At 50.3% G+C, this 24492-nt stretch overlaps 1 protein-coding gene across 9 annotated transcripts in view; it reads right to left on the bottom strand.

The window, feature by feature from the left end:
- Positions 1-24492, bottom strand: part of AGAP1 (ArfGAP with GTPase domain, ankyrin repeat and PH domain 1) — a 631299-nt gene that overhangs the window by 455422 nt on the left and 151385 nt on the right. The window contains exon 1 of one of the 9 annotated variants that reach the window (XM_064383384.1): positions 1197-1214. The exons of the other annotated variants lie outside the window; for them this stretch is intronic. The gene's annotated coding sequence lies outside the window, so the exon portion shown is untranslated. Of the gene's footprint in view, positions 1-1196; positions 1215-24492 lie in introns of those variants that run through there. 9 annotated transcript variants of the gene reach the window in all.

Genomic DNA, 24492 nt, shown 5'->3' with positions numbered 1-24492 from the left:
TACTTCAATAAGGACAGTCACTTCTTTGCATTGGTTGGTTTTAATATAGACTCTAGGGGCAGTCAGCCGACCTGTTAAGTCCACTTGGGATGAATACTCTCTCCAGAGGTTAAGTTACACAGCAGTCTGAGCTGCTAATCAAAAGCCCACTCTCCAACTACCTTTATCTGTACCAGCCAAGTTAAGTAATTCAGGTAAGAGATAGGATGAGTAACTTTTTTGGTGGTAAATGCATGGCCACATGTCCGTGACCACAATAGCTTCAGGCATACATCTCCCTCCCACGAGAATAGGGTGTAGCAATCTAGCCCCACCTTCTGCCCCGACCTCCCCTCTGGGTGACGCGCAGTTGATGGAGTCTATGTTTCGAGGTTTCTGGAGGCTCTGACCCCCAAATGCTACCAAAAGGTTAACCGATTCCTGCAGTGGAATAACAGATCTGGCTGGGGAACCCTCCCTGCAAGGTCCTCTGAAGGGAACAGAGACGTGAGGTTTCAGGAAAGGCCACAGGGCTGCGATTGTCCTGCCCCTTTTCTAGCCTGCATTATTAGGAAACAGAATCCGGTCTCAGACTCACTCTCCCCATTTAGAAGCCACCTGGCAGGGAAGCCATAGCAAGAGAGGCCTCTGTCCCGCCACGGGCCCCCCACTGTAGCGAAGTGTCTTTAAAGCCAGATCAATACCGAGGGCCAGGGAGTCAGCTGAGGCCACACCACAGTATTCACAGATGGTAGCACCAACAGGGAGACTCGAGGCAGGGAGGGGCGCCAGGATGAATGCCGGCTTCTACCCAGGCAGCTACACCTGTGCGGCGGAAGCTGGCGCGCCTCGGCTCCCTGGGGCGGCCCCACAGGTGTCGCGGGCAGCCAGCTCAGGACCCGCTCCCGCAGAAGGCCAAGCCAGCACGAGAAGGAGGCTGGCACCGCATGGCAGGGCGACCTCTCTCCGGTCAAGCTCGCCTTGATGGAGGTGGTGGACCCCGAGCGGCACCAGCACGCACAGCCAGGTGCAGAAGCAGCTGGAAAACCCAGGACCGCTGCGACCTACTGGGGAAAACCGCAGTACGCGAATTCGCATCCTTCAAGGCCACGTGCTGGCTCCCGACCCGTGAAGGAGGGTCCCGTAGCCGCGGTGGAGCCGGCCAGTCTCCACCACGCGCCCCTTCCCGCCCTGGTACCCGCGGCCACGCTGCCCACCTCTGCGCGGGGAGCCGTCGATGCTCTCGGCGCTGGACGAGTGCGTCTCGGCCGGGGGCCGCCGCAGGCTGAAGTAGCCGCGCGGCCGCGAGGCTCCGCTCCGTGGGGAGGGCCCGCCGCTCGGGCCACCGTCCCTGCGTGCGAAAATGCCGCTGAAGAAGCGCAGCAGCCGGTGCTCCGAGGCCGCGCCGTGCCCGGCCGCCGCCCGCGCGCGCTCAAGCCGCTGCAGGTCGCTGTTGTCCAGCGTGCGATTCTTGCTCTTGCTGCGCTCCCAGCGCTCCAGGTCCGAGAGCGCATCGTTCTTGCTAAGCACCTCGCCCACGTCCAGGGTGTTACGCTTCTCCGAGGTGGGCTGCGCGGCAGCCGCGGGCTCCAGGGTGGCGCCGGCCGCGGCCTCGTCGTCAGGCGCCCAGGCCAGGCTCCCGGAGCTGCTGTGGCGCCTCTCGCCGCCCAGCGCCCGGCCCCGCGGCGCGTCGGGCCCGCTCCAGTGCCTGAAGCTCAGGCTCCGCCGCAGGGGCGCGGCCCGTGCCCCCTCCATGTTCGGACTGCCGAGCGCTGGCGAGCCGCGTCCCTCCTCCTCTGCCGGGGCGCTGCCGGCCAGGTCCGCGGGCTCCAGGCCGCGTGCGCACGGCCGGAGTCGCCCCAGCTCCAGCTGCCCGGTGCTGCGGGTGCGGAAGGTGCGGAAGTCCCAGGCGCGCAGCCGGCGGCCCTCCGGGTCCTCGGCCCCCTCCGGATCCTCGGCTCCCTCTGCATCCTCGGCCTCCTCCTCCAGCCGCCCGGGCGGGTCCGGGGAGCGCGCGGGCCGAGTCCGCCGAGCCGGGCGCGGGTCGGGGCCACCAGGGCCAGGCGCGGCCAGCTGCTCCTTCCTGACCATGGTGACGGAGATGCGGTAGACCGTCTTTCTGGGAGGCGTCCCGCGCGGCATCGCGTCCGCAGGGGGCGACGCGGGCTCGCCGCTGCCGTCCAACAAGTACATGTCGCTCGCGCGCTGGGGCCCCGCCGCATCCAGCGAGGCCGCGGGCCGGGGCGCGGGACCAGGCGGGGAGGGCGGGCGGGCCAGGAGTGTGGCCCACGCCCCCCCGGTCGCCGAGAGGGCCGCGCTCAGGCTGCGGGGACGGCGCCTCTGGCACCCGCCGGCCCGTGCGCCGCGCCGCCCGAGTGCCGGGGTCCGGGCCCGGGGCGCCGAGCCATGGGCCGGCGGGTGCCAGGCGGGGCGGCTGGTCAGGCGCGAGGGCGCTCTCGCCGGCAGGTGCGGCCGCGGTGCGCAGGACCCAGGGCGGGCGGCGGCGCCCGCGGCTTCATTGTCTACGGCGCGGGGCCCGTGCGCATCCTCCCGCCCCGGCTGCACGGCTTGGCGGTTCCGCAGCCTCCGCCACTCCCTGGGCCCCGGGACGCGCGGGCAGCTGCGCCGGCTGCGGCCGAGGGGTGGCGGGCGGCGGGCGGAGGTTTAAAATGGAAACGCGCGCCGGGGCGGGGCGGGCGGCGGGGGCCGACGTGCAGGGACCTCGGGCCGCGCGCCCAGCCGGGCTGGTCGAGTCCCGGGAGCGCGGCGGCGGTGGCGAGCGCGGCGGCGGGCAGGCCCAAGCGCCGGAATGGATCGGCGCAGCGCGGACCGGAGCCTCCGGGGGCCTAGCCCAGCACCAGCCTGCACTATAAACCCACCACACTCCAGGACTTGGCCTACAAAAACAAAACGAGGGGCATCTCTCACCTGTTGCGTGTTTATGTGAGGCATCTTTCCTCACCATGCAGCCTCGAAGATGCAATTCAAGGGACTTGAAAACAAAGTATCTTTGGTACCTGTTACCCCTGACCTCACCTAGGAACAAGTGGGCTTCCAGGAAGACAAGAACAAAGAGATGTGACTGCAAGGGGTGGGTGCGGTTCACACCGATGCCCTCCCGGCGAACGGCCACAGTCTTGTGTGGCCTGTCTCCTAAAATAATTCTGTCTTTATTGTTTTCATTTTAAATTAGCAATAATCTCACCCCAGATGAACCTCCATGGTTACAATACTGCCTCTGTGCAAAGCTTCTAAAATAATCTTGTAGGGTTATTTTACCAATGTGTGGGGAAAGATTCCTTAGAGGTAAGCACTTGCTCCCCTTGACAGCAGACAGGAGAATACTGCTGTTAAGGGCAAGAACACTGCCTGCCCAAGCCAGGACTGTCCACTGACAAATCACCTGCTTGTCCACCTGTAAAACAGGGGTGCTGATGAAAGCTCCCAAACTTTCAGCATTCCTGTGAAGACTAAATTGGTTAAAATCCTATGTGCCAGGCATTCTGTGTACATGCTAAACATTCACCATTAATACTGAAAACTGAACTTCCATCAAATCCCCCACTTCCTACCTGGTGGGCTGACAGATACCAGTCTTAGATGCTATCTGAGGCCACACAATATTTAGACACCGCTGATCAATTTATCAGTTCCTCATGCTGTCTTAAACACAGATGTATTGTTCCAGAGTTTCCTTGATGAAAAGTTTCAGAAGGGAAACTACAATGTCCCCTAATCACAGCATATGCTTCCATGACCTTCTCTAGGCCTAGAAATGCCACGGCTTGCTCCAGGCTGTTGCTGGACAAGGTGCCGGTGGCCAGGCCAGGTGGAAGCATTACTTTGGGATTTGCTATTTGCAGGCAGAGACTGTCAGGTGCCAGCTTTCTGTACTTTAATCTTATTTTGGGGGTACCTATTGTGTTCATGGCACTGGAAGTGGCATAAAAATGAACTGGGCAAGCTCTCTTTTGAAGGAAGTTATAGAAGTTACAGCCTAGGAAATCTGGACTTTATGACAGCTTAAAATTTAATATTCAGATTTAATGAAATAAATCAGAGTGAATTTTTTTTGAAGGGATACTTTAAAACACACCTGCCCACCCTCTGTGGCCTCTACCCTAACAGGATTTTCACCATCACAGGGTCACACCTCAGTCTACCGGCTACTCAAACTTTAAGGGCTTTGAAAGTGCTACCTCTGGTATGTCCTCACTGTAAGGAGGGGTCCTCAGGACAGAATCATTTTACCTTTTGAGTTTCAATAAAGAAGCCCTCTTTGATAAGAACCAAGAACCCCCAGCCTCTAGAGTGGGAGCCAGGCGGGATTCATCTGTCAGAATGACATCCTAGCCCCCGTGCAGTTAGGGAGATGCAGAGGCTGGGAGACAAGGGGCACTTCCCCCAGGGCTACACAGCTTCTCTGCAAGGGTGAAACCTGGAGTGTGGGGGTCACACTGCCTGTGCCCTTTTTTTTTTCTCTTAGTAAGCACCACCATTCTGCTTTGTTGATAACAAAGAACAAAGTAAATGTGTGATTACTGAACTCCACACAAATCAAATGTAAATGTTACCTTGACATTTGCAGGTAGCATTTTTAGCAAACTTTCACCGAGTTACTCATTTTTCTGTTGGTTCATTTACTCGCTGAATATATACTGAGTACTCACTGCAATGCTACATAGTGACAAGGCAGGGGTTCTGCCCCCAAAGAATTGACAAACTCCCGAAAAATGCTAAGGCGACGTAATTTTACCACAAACAGACAGTGAGGGAGATGAAAGCTTCGTGATAGTCCCAGAGGTAGCTACAGTGCCCTGTATACTGTCTCTTTAATGATGAACACCACTAAAATTTGGCAGAAGTCTCCAATTTTATTACTGCAGCTGTATAGACTGAAAGGTCACCCAGGTCTGTAAGCTGAGAAGCAAACTGAGCACCAAGGAAAGAGAGAAAGATCTCTGCTGTGGTCAAGGGTGGGACCAGAACCCTGGTCTCCTAACTTAGCCAGGTGTGGGAAGCCGAGGTCAATTCTATTTGAGACCATGGTAATGTTCAGATACTGAGATGAACTTTAATGTGAAAGTAGTTTGTCCATAATTAAGATATGTAAATCTATCTCACTTGTTATCTGAAGCATTCACAGAGCCCAAAGTAAAAAAAAAAAAAAAAGTGTTCCTTCAGGGCTAAAATACTGGACATTTGTCTCCCAATTACCGTAGCTTTGTCTAAAATCCATCCCAGGTTTTGTACTTTGCCATATGAGACGCAGGCTGCAGAGTAGAAGAATCCATTCCATCCACCTTAGATGACACTGACTCTTCCAGGGAACCTCTTTCAGCCATAGCCAGTGTGTTTGCAATCTTTCAGCATTTCCGCCTCAGAAGGAAGCGCTTATTTTCCACACGAGTCATAATGAGGCCAGGTTAAGTCCGATTGTGGGTGTGAAAGAGCCCGTCACAGAGAATTGCCTTTCCCTACTGCCCTGGAGAGATGGGCTCTCCCAATGCAAAGAAGACACATGCTGCCGACCTGTCACTCCAAAATCTAAATACCCTTCTACAAAGCCAGACCAGCCTTTTTTAAAGACAGAGAAAAAAAAAAATCATAATACTATATATGTTCAGGTGGCATTATGCTTTATTTTCCTGTGGCTTTTTAAACTCACTCCACTAGGCTGTCATTTCTTGAATTTTTCCATGCTATGGAGCATTATCACCATTTTTTTTTTTTAAAGCATGTAGTTGATATCACTGCTACCTCAAAACCACACAGCAGCCAGGTAATGCCTCCGTGCTGCGGGGACTAATGCCGCCCGAGAGAGGAGGACTGCAGAGGAGGGTTTGGGAAGGCTGCCAGCCCCAGCTAACCCCCATTCATCACCCTCAGCAGCTGGCTTCGCTCCTTAGTTCCAAGTTTATGAGATGCTTTGGCCACCCTCCCACGACTCGTCTGTCCTGGGTCATTTCTAGCTACCTATAAATCAAACATCTTCCTTGAGAATAGTATTTCGAAAGTGTTGCTAGAGCTGATAAGCCTTATTTAAAGGAAACTTCTGGTAGCCAGTCAGCAGAGCCATCTGCTACACAGGCTGGCTTTCCAAATAACAGAACCTGACAGCCAGTAATCACATTTGCGGTTATCTTAGCAGAACCGCGTCTGCCGATGGTAGAAACCAGCCAATCACTGGTCCTGCCCTGGCCTGAGCATGCCCACCCCGGCAGCCAACCAAGAGCCCCTCCATGGGCACTTCAAAGGCTATTTTCTGATAGCCAATTGACTGACAGATAAATGTAAGAAGAAGCAAGAAGAAAGATGGTTATGTCTTATTAATACTTTTGTATTAACATGAGACTCAAATTCTCATCTGAGAATGTCAGGGTAGGATGGCTTCTAAGCTAAGATTTGCCATGACGCTCAGCTTCTAGGAACTAAAAATTCTACACCCATCCCTTTGCCTGGAACATTCCAGTTGAGCTCACCAGGGACCCCATTTTTCTCATTTTAAAAGCTGAAGGTTAAATGTGGAATTATAAAAGACATGAGGACTTGACCCTTATCTGCCAGTCGAGGAAAGACAAGTATGGTCTGTCTCTAAGGGCAGGAACACTGACCCAGCAGGAAAAAAGACCCCCGAAGTTCCTCTGAGCACCTGCATCCTTCCTGGGTTTATCCTTAAGGACCAAAGATAGCAATCCCTGCCAACAGAACGCTGGCGATGTCTACTGTGTATGAACACACTGCCACCCAGACAGGCTGGAGTGCAGTGCAAGATCATAGCTTACTACAGCCTTGAACTACTGGGCTCAAGTGATCCTCCTGCCTCTGCCTCCTGAATAGCTGGGACCACAGGCACATGTCACCATCCCTGACTAATTTTTAATTTTTTTTGTGTGTGTGGGGGTGGTCTTGCCATGTTGCCCAGTCTGGTCTTGAACTCCTGGTCTCAAGTGATCCTTCCACTTTGGCCTCTTAAAATCACTAGGATTACAGGTGTGAGCCACCGCACTTGGCTAATTTTTTTTGTCAATTCTTATAGAGATGGGATTCTCACTATATTGCCCAGGCAGGTCTCCCTTGTTATGCCTGCACCTGGCTAAGGGTTGAGGTAGCATCACTCATACATGCTTTATTCTCTGAGAATGCCTCTGGAACTGACACATTACAGAACAGACTTTAGTTCAACCCATGTATGAGGAACACGAGAGAGATTCAGGCCCAGACTCCTTCCCTCCATGCAGCCAATAGGAAGCAGTGGACCCCATAGCGAGTCATATCCACTTAGGCCAGGGAGAAGCAAGCTTGGTGTTAAAATAAACCAGTAAGTGTCCACTATGAGTAGATTCTTATTCCCAAACAAAAGGAAAACAGGATATTTCTTGGTAGTTTTTCTTGCTAAGTAACAGGAAAAGGTGACAAGATATTAAAATCAGGCCAGGCATGGTGGTTCACGCCTATAATCCCAGTACTTTTCGGGGCTGAAGGGGGCGGATCACGAGATTAGGAGATCAAGACCATCCTGGCTAACACAGTGAAACTCTGTCTCTACTAAAAATACAAAAAATTAGCCAGGCATGGTGGCAGGTGCCTGTAGTCCCAGCTACTCGGGAGACTGAGGCAGGAGAATCACTTGAACCCAGAAGGCGGAGGTTGCAGTAAGCCAAGTTCGTGCTACTGTACTCCAGCCTGGGCGACAGAGTGAGACTCCATCTCAAAAAAAAAAAAAAGAAAAGAAAAGAAAAGAAAAAAACATCAGATCTATGAAGCATTGTTCTGCAGAACCAACACAAAGAACACTAAGCATCCATATCACAAACACAGCAGCTCCCAGTTCTGGCCACTCGCTGGCTGCCGGGCACTGGCCACAGCTAGAGAGTCCCCAGAGGCGCTCCCCTCAACCATCCAGCCTTCACACTCACGGACAGAGGGGTGCAGTCAAGGGTAACACACAACACTGCAGCTGTCCCTGAGCCAGCCACAAAGCAGCTCTGGAGCTTGTGTGCAGAAAAACTAAGAAATCCCTACAAATTCTCTCATCTTCCTAGTACTGGGTGCACAGAGGAACAGGCCTATTTGGTAACATTTTCCTCTACGGGATTCACAGGCAGGAACTCTTCTAATATCACCATCTGTACGATGCTCTTCATGCAGACATTCCTTCTCAAAGCACAGGGAAGCGTCTGATTTGGATTCTCCTAGGAGCCTCCTGGAGTAGGAACGAATGCCACGAACTGTCAGAGAACAGTGACCTAAATACGTGTGACAACATGTGGATGTTTACCAAGCTTTTCTTTAGATCCACTGACCTCGAGTATTTAGAAAACCCATGACTTACATGAAGATCAAATCGAGGCCACAAACAATGCCCTGGGAATTTTTACCAGCCCCATTACAAAGCCCAGCTTCTGGAAGAGCATGATTTTACATAGTTCTCACTTCTGCATCCCGTTTGGGATTCAGCTGCAGAGATATCTGAAAAATCTTTTATCTGTGCCCAGGGGACTGGAATATTTGATATATCTTTTTCCTGTAAATACAGAAAGCAAAATGCCCACGATGCTAGTTCAAAGCCCAACCCCAAGCTGCTCCCTCATCTTGGCAGAGGGAGGCATGTGATGGCTCCCCTTCCTCTATTAGCCAGCATGTCCCCAGCCTGGTGTTCCCCAGGCTCAGAGGAAAACACTTCAGGGGCTCCCGGGGCAGCTTGTTAGTGCATGGGAGCTCTTAGGAAAGATCTGGCTCCCCAGGATCACGTCTGACCCAGTAACATGGAATAAAACCTCTGCTCACGATGCACCAGTCAGCAGTGACCAGCAGCACTAAGCAGGGTGAGTGGTTCCTGCAGTGGGGCAGGGGATGAGGGACACAGAGGCTGGGTGTGAGCCCAGACAACCCCAACTCCCGCAGCTGCTGAGCACCTTCACCGGGTTATGACACTGTGCTATCTTTCCTCCGTTCAACATCACCAATTTCAGCTGGGCGTGGTGGTGGGCGCCTGTAATCCCAGCTACTCGGGAGGCAGAGGCAGGAGAAACGCTTGAACCCAGGAAGCGAAGGCTGCAGTGAGCCGAGATGGCACCACTGCAATCCAGCCTGGGCAACACAGGAAAAAAAAAATCACCAACTTCCATGAAGGCAGACAGATCAAGTGGGGGAATGATTAAACTAAATTGTGATGGTCACACAATTTACAGTACTTCAAAACAGCTATGAATCCTCCCCTCCAAGGACGTACTCTGTCCTTAGGGGTGTGGTTGAAGGTGTGACCTGGTTGGTTACTTATCAAGACTTACCAAATCTGGAAAAGGAGGTTAACTCCTCATCCACCCCGCTCTGCACCCTGACTGCAGGATCAGAGGCAGCTCGCACAGAATCTCTCTAAAGCCATGCCGCAAGTTAACATGTGACTACCTGGCTTGGCACTGAGTGGATACACCAGGCTGGGATTCTTGTGCCCCACCTGGGTCCCCTTTTTTCCTGGTCACTGCCTCACAGCCACTCCACCCTAAAGGAGCTGAGCAGGGTGGTCAGCTTGAAGGTGGAGAGGGCCAGGCCATGTGGCCTCCTCAGTGCCATAGTCTTTTCCTTCCCTGAGTTCCTGGGGCCTCCGCCCATGGCCAGGCTCCAACTCACCCAAGATAACTCCGCCCTACAGTCTTGGCCTCCGAAAGCTCATTCTCTGCCCACAACTCCCAGGTTGGCCATCCTTTCTGGAATTTCCCCTCAGGCTGTAGCTGACTGTCAGGCATCCTTTCCATCCCAACTCACAGCTGCCTCCTGGTGCCACCTTCTCTGTCCAGCAAAGGCCAAGGGACATGGCTGTATCACTGTGTGCTCCAGACACAACGTCACCTGTCCCTGGCTCCTCTAAGACCCACCTGGGCATGCCCCAAAGGTGGTTCTGTCCGAACTCCAGCGCACTGGACCAGTGTTCTCCAAGCACAGTCCACAGATCAGCAGCAGGGGCTTCACCCAGGAACCTGACCCCACCCTGAGATGCTCCACATCTCCGAGAGATTCAGGTGAATACCAGTAGTAGACGCCCCAAGTCCACATCACCAAGCCCCACTGCAGATGCACACTTGCTAGGGCTGCTTCCAGCATCCCACAGGCTCCCCCTTCCCCCTACAGCCCGGGCCAGCCCCCCTTTCCCATTCCTAGGATTCCTGGAAACTCTCATTGCCCCCTCCCCTCAGCAGGATAGCCTCCAGCCAGGACTTCAGAGCTCCCTCAATGTCCCGCCTCCCGCCCACACCCACCTCTCCTGCTCAGAGTTGGCAAATGGACCCTGCACCATCAATCACAATCACCTTTCCTTCAATCTGCAGAGGAAAACACTGGATATATCCCACTTAACAGAAAACAGAAACAGCCTGCCTCTCCTCCCTCCAGCCCGCCACAAAAGCCCCTCCTCCACCTGCCAATCTCCTCCCACCTGTGTATTGTCTGAAGTACCCGGAGAGCCCGCTCTCCCTCTACTGTTTCACAGCCTCTTCATCCGTCCCGGGATTCCCACAGCACACGCAACCTTGCTGCCCCACCCCAAGACACAGCCTATGCTCAGGAAACCATCCTGACTCCTGCAGTCAGAGTCTGAGGGTACAATTCTGCTCAGAGCCCTCAGTGAGTACCTGTCACCTGCAGAATAAAGCATCCATTTCCTTAACTGGTATCCAAAGACCCTCACACCTTCCAGTCTCCCCAGGTGCACTGAGTGGCTAAGAGGCTGGGCTCCACGGCCAGAATGATGCAAACCATATGTGACCTCGGAAGAGTGACCTTGAGGCTCTGCATCAGGTTCTCATTTCTGCAAAAATGAGACAATAACAATCCGGTAGCTGTGACAATAAGATGTAACCATGTATGGGAAGCATTTGCTCCAATGCTTAAAACCAACAGCGGCTGTTTCTGCTGCAGCCCAAGATTCCCCATCCAGACAAACCAGTGTCCTTTCTTGTTCCCAGCCACACTGTACCCAGTCTGGCCACTATCCCCTGCTGGGACCAGCAGGATGGAGCTCAACTCTCCCCATCACTGGGGCTAGACTCAGGAGTCCTCAAGATCTTTTCCCTGCTGGCCTTGACCTCTTGTTCTTCCCTCACACCTGGGCACACCTGTGCACACCTGGGCACTTGGCATCTGTCACCCTGCTCTGACACTTCCATTTATAGAACCTCCTCCCTCCCCCTGTCAAAGCCAACTTGTCTCTAACCTTCAAGCCCTTATCAATGAACGCTCTGCTTCATAAATGCTGCTTGATGCTGACTTAATCAATCCAGGTGATGCCTCAAGTCATGTTACAAACAACAAGGCTGGTCAACTTGCGCCAAGCCCCCAGGAAGCCTCTTTGCCCTTCCACACAGTGCTGTCCCCAGCAGCACCCCGCAAGTTTATCTATGAAGCCTCCAGTGGTTAGGGAAAGACAGAGAAGAGGGTGACTCACTTCTTCCCCTGGCCACAAAAACCCTCAGCCGCAGCTGATCCTGGGTGGCCGCTCCACTGAGAAAGCCTGTTCCTCCCTCCCTCCCTCCCTCGGTGGAAAACATGAAAACACACTCACTGTGTGTGCTGAGGGGGTGGGGGACATCCCAGAGTGTGACTGCCTGGGAAGAGCCAGCCTGGTGGCAGCAGCTTCATTTCAGGGAATGGGATGCTGGTGAGATGGAGAGGTGTACAGTCCTGAAGACCCCTTGGGGGGTGCCTATAGGCCTGTCCCTTCCCTGCCACCCCACCAGCCTGGGCCCATGCCAGGCCCACTGTGCACAAGGAGCCAGATGTTGATTCATGAGTCCCTGACCCTCCCAGGACCAGAGGTGGCTGGCTGGTTCCCCGTATTTGGCGATTAAGGGCTTGTCTGCAGAGGCCAGGGCTTCAACTGAGAAACAAAAATATATACACTATTGATCCAGGGCTCAGAAGATCCATTAAGAAACAGAATACTTGGAATAACCGAGAACTGTTTACAGAGAGGATAACCATTGAACCCGTCCCCAGAGTTGAGGCAAGGATCCGACAGCCCTCCGCACCTGGACCTGCACAGGTTCTCAAAGTAATGCTCGCCATGCTTCAAATGACACGTTCAGGGGAGCTGCAAAGGGACCTCGAGCAGGGCATAACGTCTGAGAAGTGACCCACAAACACCTGTGCTCAGACATCACCCTGATTGTCAAAGGATTTCCCAAGATGCCACAGTTGTAGGAAATTTTGAAAACGGTGACACAGGCTCAGCCCGCCCAGCTGAGGCCCCTCCCCAGTGCACCAAGGCCAAAGCTTAAGGAGGGCGCTGTGGCACGTCAGGCGTGAATTCAGTTCATCCATTCTACCCTCAAAGTGCCCCAGAGAGGTAGGTACTATTATCATCCCGATTTTACAGGCATAGAAAGTCAGTCACAGGTGAAGAGGGTCCCTGGATCTCACTGTAAAGGGTGGGGCTGGACTGAAGTCATCGGACTCACAGAAAGGCACAACCCACTCATCAGATTCACAGAAAGGCACAATCGGGGCTGTGGGAGTCCAGCTCCAGGGCCTTCCCCGGGGGGCAAGCCCAGAACAGCAGGTGGATTTGCAAAAGGAGGCTGGCGTGGAAGGTGGCGGGCGGGAGAACACTGGAGGGCCTCTGCAAAGGGAAGCAAGAGCTGTGCATTCTGCTGGGCTGCTGCGGAGCGAGAGCAGGAAGCAGGAAGAGGAGGGAGGGCAGAGAGAAAGCAACGTGCTCAAAGAGCTTTCAGAGAATGTACCCAGAACTGGTGGTCAAAAGGGAAAACACCAACAAAACAGAAGGTCCCTCACCGGCATTCCGAGGGGAGGGTGCTGAAAACTCAAGGCTGAGTGGGTAAAACTGGCTCCCATTTCATTTGAATGTCAAAGGACAAAAGACCAGCCCAGAGATTAGGATTAGCTCCCACATCTCACCCTCAAAACGCAGTTCCCCGTTTCCTTTCAGCGTTCCTGGAAAGGCTGGGCAGGTGTTCCTTGAGCTGGCTCTGCCTCCCCCCACAGCTACAGGGAAGCCCACCTGTGACCACTGGCTATGTCATTGTGTCCACTACCCAGGTCTCTCTTTTGGCCTGTCCACCCCTCCATCCCTGCCTGGCACGTGCCCCCAGCACCCTCTGGCCCGGGCACTCCACTCCACACCTCCTCCCAGACTCCTGACCTCAACCCCGGGAGGCTGCAGGGAAGTCTTTCAATTGTAGATGTCTCTTTGCTGAAGCGGAAACACTCACTTATAAAGCCATAAATTCTTCATATCCAAAGCATTCCAGATATAATTAGAGCAGTACAAAGAAAGGCCTGGGCCTTTGAAAAGTCGCTATTTCACCAAACACATCTAGACCTTTGGCAGGTCTGTCAACCCAGACCCTCCCAGGGAAATAGCACCATTATTTCTAAAGCTGGTAACAGAAGACGTTTGCTAACAGAAGGTACACACAAGGAAAAATGCTTTGCAAAAGTGTAAAGGAAAAATTTCCATAAAAACTTAATTGGCCACCAAGGTTTTAATGACCTTCACTACCAATAGAAATATTTTAACGTTCATAACATTTGAATACATCACTGTACGAGTTTGCCAGAGTTGACCTAACAAAATACCACGAACTGTGTGGCTTAAACACCATACATTCATTTTCTCCTAGTTCTGGGGCCTAGAAGGCCGAGAAGAGCACAGTGTGGACAGGGCTGGTCTCCTGAGGTCTCTCGGCTTGGACATCCCATCTCTCCCTGCGTCCTCACACGCTCGTCTCTGTGTCTACGTCCTAATCTCCTCTTCCGAGAAGGACACAGTCTTTTTGGATTAGAGCCTACTCTACTGACCTCATTTTGACTCAGTCACCTCTTTAAAGAACCTATCTCCAAACAGAATCGCATTACGAGGTACTGGGGGTTAGGACTTAAAACACACACATTCTGGGAGGCACAGATTAGCCCACAGCGATCACCACCATGGTTAGGGAGTAATAATACCACCACCGGCTGGGCATGGTGGCTCATGCCTGCAATCCCAGCACTTTGGGAGGCCAAGGTGGGCGGATCACCCGAGGTCAGGAGTTTGAGACCAGCCTGGCCAACATGGCGAAACACCGTCTCTACTGAAAATATAAAAAGTTAGCCAGGTGTGGTGGCAGACGCCTCTAATCCCACTCCTCCAGAGGCTGAGGCAGGAGACTCGTTTGAACCCAGAGGCGGAGGCTGCAGTGAGCTGAGGTTGCCCCATTACGCTCCAGTCAGGGACACAAGAGCAAGACTCCATCTTAAAAATAGTATTAATAACACCACCAGCAGCACTTAAAGTCATGGGGACATTCAGTGTGTAATAGTCACAGCTGGATTCACAGGCCTTCTTCTCAGTAAAAACCCAAAGAAATAGCAACATGAACAAGGCCCTGCATTGCACAACTCAACTCCAGGGCTACCCAGGGCCCTGCAACTGAAGTAACAGTTATAAATTGGAGAGAAAACTCAGGACAGAGAGAGAGACAGGATCTCCCATCTCTGAGGATGCAGTCCAGAGGCTTCCAACTGGAAGAAGCAGAGTCCCTCATGGCTCAATTTCACTGTGATATTCTTGGGGAAAGTAGGAACGTTATCAGTACATGTGTGAGAGCTGGGTCAGCTTATCTGGACTCTGGTTTCCACTTTTCAATGGAATATTATTTGGATTCATTTAAAAGCGTGCATATCTTGCTCAAATATTAAATCATAATCCATGTGACTGTGGTCAGCAATTTCAACAGGGACCCCTAGCACAAAACTGAATAGAATGCCTCTCCTCCTTTCTGTTACGTTAAAGGACTGCAGCATTAGCTTCATTTAAGTCCAAGTCTTAGGTTTGAAACTGTTGTTTGTTCTCGTGCTTCTGAATGTAGCCTTAAAACAAGCATACAATGTCTGCCCTGCAAAAAAAGTTGTCTTCCTGAAAGCCGAATATCTGTCTCCACCACGGTACAAATCACCAAGATAAATGAAAGCAATATTCTCTACTGCTTGTCCTCATTAGCCATCATCAGCAGGAGCAGCCCCCTGAGGCCAATCAGAACAGGGGCTGCAGTCTTCCTGGTGAAGGAGAACTGCTGTGCCCTTGCAGGGAAGGCGGGGACGTGCGATGGACTGCCTTCCCTGGACTCTGCATTGCTTTGGCTTTCCTGGTGGAGTGTGTGCAGCCCTGCTAGTTACTTATTGGAAGTCTCGGAGCTCCAACCACTGCCTTGCCGCATCCTGCACTGCCCCTCCCTTTTCCATACATCTCCAGAGCAAAACCCAGGATCCTATTCCAACACAGATTCTTCCACGGCATCCAGGATGGTGCCTCGCTCTAAAAAAGACCTTGGAAATCTCTACTGAATAAACTTAAGTCTGAATAAGTCATACTTTTGGGAATGTGTTAAAAATACATGCACGGCACTACAGATGACGTCTTCACAAAATAAGGGATCCTGCTCCACGTGGACTTGCAGAGCAACGCATGCAGCACCTGCTTTGCTGGAATGTGGCGAACTGCTCAGCCTGGGATCCTGCTCACAGGCAGCCTTGTCAGAGAAACGTTTTCACTGCTACTAACTCACCAGATACAGCTACTCAACACAGGTGTGATATTCCCATCTAAGGGTGGGGACTGTGATACTGGTGAAATACAGGAAAAGGGATCAAAAGTAAGACTAGAAAGCCCATGGTGCAATTAAGGGCTGGACACCTGGGTTGTCTAGGTATGATTCTGCAACACTTAAAGAGATCCCTGGGCATTACCGATGTCAAAATTACCTAGAAAGAAATTCAGGACACATCAATCTCCAGCTTCCCTTCTATTATCTTTTTCACCTACTCAATTTATTAATACACACCACGAGGAGTGCATATACCAGGCTACGAAACTCTGATCTCCCAATGGAATAAAGTGCTTTAAAGAACGAAAATGGAGACAATGACCCGTCTACTTTCCAGCTTCTGTACACTTAATTAATTCCATGTTCAATTCCAGCATGAATAAATTTTCAAAGCTTATGTCTCCTGTTAAATCTGTGCTGACCTTGTACCAAATGCACAAATGTTTCTGTTAACACACAACTGAAAAAAAAAAAAAGGATCATTCTGGATATAGTAATTAATATTCTTTATTCGTGGAAGAGCTTCGTTTGAAATGATATGATTCAATCAGAAAGTGATTTTCTTTCCAAGTTTGCTGGCCTCCCGATATGAATGCAAATCATGGTAACAAAAGGGACTGAAGACATACTGCTTACGCCTTCTAATTGTTTAATCTTGGTCCAGACATAGCTGAGAGAAATAATTCGGAGATTCTAATTGAGTATTTTGAGTGTTTTTATTCTAATTTTCTTGAGACCATTTGCCTACGTGAAAATAAAGCAGAGACTAGTGATGGAGATCTTTCTGATGACATTATCATCAAGCACTGTCATTTGATAAGAGAACAAAAAAGGATCTTAAAAGTCCTGTGGGTATGATTAAAAGCATGTCATCTTTAGAAGTGGCCAGGGGGGACTACTGACTACTAACAACCTAGTTCATGTCACTTTAGATGTGTCACCATCTTGAGATCACTTTATCTCCACTAACAGACACACAGGGACATCTGAGGATGACCTTCGACTTGGTGAGCCATTCTTCACTTTTGCTCTCTACACTGCAACAGCCATGCACCTATTAAAATATTTCTTGTCATCATTCAATCAGTGGTGTAAAATATGGTGCCCCTTCTCAAGCTATCATTTATTAAAATATCCAATTGGAAAATCTGTTTCCTTTATCTTGCTATTGTAGTTACACAGTTAAGCAACCCCAGCTGTGCAGGAAATACCATGGCAGTGAACACATTACTGAGCATGGAAGAATCAATTGGGGTTCCTGTCAAAGATTTCACGTGCCACAGAGAGGCCAGGAGATAAAACGCAAAAGCCCACACTGCACTAAGCACACAGTTACACATAAAATCCCTTCACGGGCCATTGTTGTCCTGTCCCAATCCAGATTGAAATAAGCAATGAATGAACCTAAAGGACACTGATTAAAATCTCCTCTAGATAACTGTCACATTCTCCTTCCATTTCTGTATCTGTACTTTCTAAAATTAACATGGACTGTTTCTGTTTTTGAGATGAACTCTCACTCTGTCACCAAGGCTGGAGTGCAGTGGCGTGATCTCAGCTCACTGTAATCTCCGCCTCCCGGGTTCAAGCGATTCTCCTGCCTCAGCCTCCCAAGCAGCTGGGATTACAGGCGCCGGCCACCATGCCTGGCTAATTTTTGTATTTTTAGTAGAGATGACATTTCACCATGTTGGCCAGGCTGGTCTCAAACTCGTGACCTCAAATGATCCACCCGCCTCAGCCTCCCAAAGGGTTGGGATTACAGGCATGAGCCACCGAGCCCTGCCTGGATTGTTTTTAATAAGAATGGCCATTTTTAATTTTTAAACTTGCACATAGGCTGGCTTTTCACCAATTTTGTTTATGCTCTGAGCAAAACATACTTGGTTTTTTAAACCTGTCTTTGCATCTATCTCTTGGTTTACTCAAACTGACCACTTTTAAATCTGTCTGGGAAAGCTCCCCCTTTACTACTTATTCCATCAGGTAGAAAAGATCAGGGTGATGGCCAGGGAGTCTGCACTTAAGTGGCGTGGCAAGGCAAGAGCGGGGTTCGCTGCTCCACAGCAGTGGGGTATGACTTCTTCTTTGCAATGGAGCAAACAGGCTGTGAGAGGTCAAGTGTCTTGCCCAACACCAGAGAGCAAAGCCCACCCTCTCACCCTTTTCTGTGCAGTGCGGCCTCCTCACACCTGTTGACGGGTCAAAAAGAACGCCTACTGGTATCGTTTTTTGTTTTTGAGACGGAGTCTGGCTCTGTCCTCCAGGCTGGAGTGTGCAGTGGCACGAACTCAGCTCACTACAACCTCTGCCCCCGAGCTTCAAGCAATTTTCATGCCTCAGCCTCCCAAGTAGCTGGAATTACAGGTGTAAGCCACCATACCTGGCTAATGTTTGTGTTTTATAGTGGAGATGGGGTTTCACCATAGTAGTTGGGCTGGTTTTGAACTAATGACCTCAAGTGATCCGCCCGCCTGAGCCTCCCAAAGTGCTGGGATTACAGGCGTGAGCCACCGTGCCCGGCCTGGTATCATTTATGTTTCTGTTCAACTCTACCCTTGAGTTCTTTTCCCTGATGTTCAGTGATGGCTCTGAAATAATGATGTGGCATCTTCTGAATCACAGGGACTCTCCTCCTACAGCCCGATACAGGCTATTTGTTCTCTTAACATGGAGTCAAAGCTGTCATCCCACAGGTAGGTGACCCGTGACTTGCTTAGGGTGGTTCCTGGAGGCTGACAGGCCTCTAAGGGGCAGGAAGCATGCAGCGGACAGGGGTCTCCAGGGGCACAGTGGCCTGAGGGGACCTCAGGGATGTGTGGGCAGAAGGCTGGAAAGTAGCCAGATAACTAAGATGGCCATCCCCTGATAAGTACGGAAGCCAGGGCCCTGTCGCAGGGCCACAGAAGGGCCAGGTGGGCTGCTCCCAGAGGGACATGGGATATTCAATCAAGCTTCCAGTAGGCCAATCAGGGAAGTCACTATAAAAGCTGCCTATGCCACCTAGAAAGCTGATCAGCTGGTCCCCGGCGCAGTCCAGGTGTCTTTCAAGTGAAATTAAGCTGGCCCCCTTCAGTATGACCTAGAGTTTGCAACATCCTGTATTTCTCAATTATAACCATTAAAAAAAAAGTAGAAAGTTCAAAAAACAAAAGGGATGCCCCAAACCCTAACAATTTCTTTCTTTTCTTTTTTTAAGACAGAGTTTCACTCTTTTTGCCCAGGCTGGAGTGCAATGGCACGATCTTGGCTTACGTGGCTCCCAGGTTCAAGCGATTCTCCTGCCTCAGCCTCCCAAGTAGCCGGGATTACAGGCATGCGCCACCACACCCAGCTAATTTTTTGTGTTTTTTTTAGTAGAGAGGGGGTTTCTCCGTGTTGGTCAGGCTGGTCATCTCGGCCTCCCAAAGTGTAGGGATTACAGGTGTGAACCACCACACCAGCCAAGACTATCATACTAAAAGACACTTCCTGGAACACAGGGCTACTTCTCAGCGAGAGAAGATATCTTCTGGATGGCACGCTGCCTTTACATGCCTGTCCCTCCCCATGGGCTGCTTTATTCTTTCTGAACAAGATAAGAGTATAACTATAAATCAACCTGTCAATTATTATGAAAATCTCTTTAGCTTAGATTCCTAGAAGCACAATTCCTGAGTCAAAGAAAGCAAACATTTCAAACGTTCACATTTCCAAACGAATTTTTAAAAAGGTTTCCATTCCCACCAGCACTATTTTGGGGGGCTCAATGTTGCTCACTCCCAGCCCGCCACCAGCACAGGCTTAATCTGCCTCACAACAACAACGTGGCTAGAGGGCTGAATCGGTCTATGTCGTCATCATCACTGTTTTTCATCCTTGCTTATTTGTTCAGTAACAGCATTTCCGATTAATCGGTTTTTGTCTATTTGCCTATGAGAATCTTCATGTTTTTGTAATCTATTTGTACGGGCTGTTTAAACACCAGGAATAACCATTTGTCTGCAACATTCACTGCAAATATGTTTCCCTTAAAGTTGTCAAAATGAGGATCAGAGTTTGTAGAAGACAATTTTTTTTTTTTTTTTTCAGAGGGAGTCTTGCTCTATAGCTAGGCTGGAGTGCAGTGGTGCGATCTCAGCTCACTGCAACCTCTGTCTCTCGGGTTCAAGCGATTCTCCTGCCTCAGCCTCCTAAGGAGCTGGGACTACAGGCACTCACCACCATGCTCGGCTAATTTTTTGTATTTTTTAGTAGATACATGGTTTCACCATGTTGGCCAGGATGGTCTTGATCTCCTGATGTTGACGTCGCAGTGAGCTACAATCACGCCACTGCACTTCAGCCTGAGAAACAGTGAGACTCTATCTTTAAAAAAAAAAAAAGTAAAACCATAAATTAAAAATGCAGAGTCTCCAGGCCTACCTGGGCCCATGGAATTGGAATCTCTTGGGCTGGGCCCAGGAATCTGTGTTAATAAGCTTCCAGATGCTTCCTATGCATCTCTGCATATGTATGCACAGTGCTGTGATTTATCTCCTGACATTACAGGTGTAAAAGATACATTTTAGTTAAACACTCCAATGTCTTAAAATGCCTGATTTAATAAAAAGCCAAAAGTTCTCTTTTCCTCTACACTTGTTCATTCCCCCCCCCAAAGTTTGGAAGAATAGTCTGTCATTCAAAGGATCATTAAAGTAACATTTTTTTTAAAGAAATGTAGAAGTCTAAGAGGCATTCACAGTATGACAAAGTCAATGATGGAATAATGGAAAAATTAAAATCCTCTAGAGGTAGAGGCAAGATTGCACCTGAAATGTTACTTGGACTTAATCTGTAATATAAAATAAATGGGCCGGGCGCAGTGGCTCATGCCTGTAAGCCCAGCACTTTGGCAGGTCGCGGCAGGTGGATAACCAGAGGTCAGGAGTTCAAGACCAGCCTGGCCAACATGGTGAAACCCTGTCTCTACTAAAAACACAACAATAAGTCAGGCATGATGGTGGGTACCTGTAGTCCCAGCTACTTGGGAGGCTGAGGCAGGAGAATCGCTTGAACCCAGGAGGCAGAGGTTGCAGTGAGCCGAAATTGCATCACTGCACTCCAGTCTGGGCAACAAGAGAAAACTCCGTCTCGAAAAAATAAAAACAAAATAAATATGTCCTCTAGACTCACTCCTGAGCCTAGGAAAGACTGACATTCCACTGCCCCACAAAATCCTGCCCCCAGGAGGGTCCCACTCAGTGACTTCACTTATCTCTTCCAAGAGCCCACTGCCTGTCCCCAAAGAGCAATGCAACTCAATTCCAATCCAAGTCATGTTCTGGGGTTTTAAATAAGCCTTCCAGAAAAGTCTAACTACTCTAATTTGGGGTTCTCACAAGTCACATTCTCGGGCTAAACTTTGTTCTGAGACCCCAAGAACCAATTAGGAGGAGCCACCATGGTGGGTTTGGTGCGGGTACAAAGGGAGGGTTCCCTGCTTCCGAAGTCCTTGGAACTGAAGTCACGATTACATGACTGTCTTAACTGGAAGAGGAGGATGGGGATTCCAGCTGTGGCTGCATGTTCCATGTGAATAGAAAACCCTCTTTCCACAGGAAGAATGACAGAGGGAGAGGTAACCTCACCTTAGTGTGGTGAAACCTCTGAATTAAGGTGCTTCAATGTTCGTGAGTGTAGAACTGTCATCTGCAGAATCTCCATGGTTCCTAGAGTGCATTTCTCCATTGATGAGGGAGAATGCAATCCTGGAGCTGGCCCACTGCAGAGCCTGGTGCATGGACAGAGTGCACTGTTGGCGTTTCACAATCCTAAATGAGAGCAGACAAAAGGAAAGGGGAAGAAATCCAAACTGCCCATCCCAAGGGCAGAGGAGATGGAGGAGGGGGGTCTGGGGGCAAGCAGAAGTTGTCAGAAGAAAGGGAGAAAGAGATGGATGCAGCATGGCATACATGGGATGGACACCCGTCAACCAGCCTCTCCCACACTGTAATTAGCCAAAGCCAGACTACAGCTGCCTGGTTTGTGTGCAGCATTTTTTTTTTTTTTTTAGACAGAGTCTTGCACTGTCGCCTGGGTTGGAGTGCAATGGCGCAATCTCGGCTCACTGCAACCTCTGCCTCCTGAATTCAAGCAATTATCCTGCCTCAGCCTCCAACTAGCTGGGATTGCAGGCACCTGCCACCACACCCGGTTAATTTTTTGTATATTTAGTAGAGGTGGGGTTTCACTATGTTGGCCAGAATGGTCTTGAACTCCTGACCTCATGATCTGCCCACCTCGGCCTCCCAAAGTGTTAGGATTACAGGCGTGAGCCACTGCTCCTGGCTTTTTTTTTGAGATGGAGTCTTGCTCTGTCATCCAGGTTGGACTGGAGTGCAGTAGCACAATCCCTGCTCACTGCAACCTCCATCTCCCGGGTTTAAGCAGTTCTCCTGCCTCAGCCTCCAGAGTAGCTGGGATTACAGACGTGTGCCACCATGCCTGGCTAATTTTTTGTTTGTTTGTCTTTTTGTATTTTTAGTGGAAATAGGGCTTCACCATATTGGCCAGACTGGTCTTGAACTCCTGACCTTGTAATCCGCCCACCTCGGCCTCCCAAAGTGCTGGAATTACAGGCGTGAGCCACCACGCCCGGCCCCAGCTTTCCAAGAATAACTTGTAGGGGCAGAGGGTCCTCAAGATAAGAAGCCACATGTGCTCATCTCAATCACCCTGGTACTCCTGAGCTACCTTTCTGATTCATTCAAATTTCTCTGAAATGGTGACAATCTGCCGTCACCCAGACAGACAAGAGAAATGAGTGGCAGTGTGGTGCTCTACAGTAAGGACGAGGAAGAGACCTGGAGGGGATCCCCATGTTGTCACCAGGGTCCCCACAGACTGGTCAGCCAAGAGCCTGGACAATAGAATAATGATGAAATCAGACTAGAATGGAAGTTCATTTCAGACCTAAACACCTATATTGTCAACGCTAGGATTTCTTTGTGAGGCTATTAAAATGTGATTCCTCAGCTGGTGTGGCGGCTCATGCTTGTAATCTCAGCGTTTTGGAAGGGCAAAACGGGAGGATCATTTGAACTCAGGAGTTTAAGACCAGCCCGGGCAACACAGCACGATCCCATCTCTACAAAAAGTACGAAAATTAGCTGGGTGTCGTGGTGTGCACCTGTAGTCCCAGCTACTTGGGAGGCTGAGGTGAGAGGATCACTTGAGTCTGGGAGTCTGAGGCCGCTGTGAGCTGGGACTGCACCACTGCACTCCAGCTCAGGTGACAGAGCAAGATGTTGTCTCAGAAAAGGAAAAGGAAATTTGACAGCTCAACTGAAAGCCTCTATAAAGCAAGTTCAAAGGCTTCAATCCGATCTCAGACAGTCATGCTACATGGGTACCCTCGAGTAAATACTTGAATCGCAGGACAGACTGTGATCAAATTGTTAAGATGATAATTACAAAGTCATCTGCATTCAGTTGTGACCAGACTGGTACCTTAAAAAGTAAACAAAAAGCTGATCTTAGCCGGGAGCAGTGGCTCATGCCTGTAATCCTAGCACTTTGGGAGGCCAAGGTGGGCAGATCACAAGGTCAGGAGTTCGAGACCAGCCTGGCCAATATGGAAAAACCCCGTCTCTACTAAAAATACAAAAGTTAGCCAGTTGTGGTGGCACCCGCCAGTGGTCCCACCAGGAGAATAGCTTGAACATGGGAAGCGGAAGTTGCAGTGAGCCAAGATCACACCACTGCACTCCAGCCTGGGCAACAGAGTGAGACTCTGCCTCAATAAAAAAAAAAAAAAAAAAAAAAAAAAAAGACCTTGAATTACTGGCAACATTCATTGTGAGGACTCTTGACTTTCTGTGATGAGGATGAACTTGCTTGGGGCCGGGCACTCCACACTGGCCAGGAGGTTGTACAGAAGGCATCAGCCTATGCCTCTCAGGGCCTAAGGGTGGCCCAAGCACCCACAGGTCAGTTCCAGCACTGACCTTGAACTTATCTCCAGTTGTGGTCAGGGGTTGGAAGGATGGAGAAGTCAGAGAGCAGGTGGCAAAGTTAGAGGCAGGAGGCACAAGAGAGAGAAGCAGCACAGCAGCACAGGAAAAGCAAGTGTGTCATGTTCAAATTCAGCAAAGCCTAAGCCAGCTAACCAAAATGCACACCGCTCCCACACGGAGAGAAGACATCACAGGGCTGCAGGTGGACGTCTGGGTTCAGTCAATGAAATTATTCCCGAGGCACATCTTAGAATCTGCTGCATTTCAATCACCTACATTTCAAGTCTTGCTAATAAGGTTGGTATAGGCAAAAATCTCGAGTTCTTTCAAAAGATTCATTTTGGACCTTGAGAGCTTCTATTTACAACTGCTGAATAAGAGATGCATTATCTTCTGATGGCTCCCTTTCTGTTTACCAAACAGAACAACCTCCTTGATGTCAACCAAGAAGCTTGATAGCCTTGGGTTTCACCACACCTGGGGTGGGGAAATTGTAGCAATAGAGTGAAGAATTGTTAGAGTCTAAAGTCCTTTTCCGAAGCTGTAATTTTCAGACAAGACCCTTGCTCAAAAATCAGAAAAACTCTCTAAGCTGGTTAAAAATCACCTTCCGTGGCCGGGCGCGGTGGCTCATGCCTGTAATCCCAGAACTTTGGGAGGCTGAGGCGAGCGGATCACAAGGTCAAGAGATCAAGACCATCCTGGTCAACATGGTGAAACCCCATCTCTACTAAAAATACAAAAATTAGCTGGGCGTGGTGGCACACGCCTGTAGTCCTAGTTACTCAGGAGGCTGAGGCAGGAGAATAGCTTGAACTCAGGAGGCAGAAGTTGCAGTAAGCCAAGACCGCATCACTGCACTCCAGCTTGGTGAAAGAGTGAGACTCCATCTCAAAAAAAAAAAAAAAAAAAAATCACTTTCCTATAAATTCTGA

Source organism: Aotus nancymaae, unplaced genomic scaffold, assembly GCF_030222135.1.
Source record: "Aotus nancymaae isolate 86718 unplaced genomic scaffold, 86718_ANA_hifiasm-v0.15.2.pri h1tg000031l, whole genome shotgun sequence".
In the NCBI taxonomy this organism is placed as follows: domain Eukaryota; kingdom Metazoa; phylum Chordata; class Mammalia; order Primates; family Aotidae; genus Aotus; species Aotus nancymaae.
The sequence above is the reverse complement of the archived record's forward strand: the minus strand, read 5'-3'. Positions and strand labels throughout refer to the sequence as shown.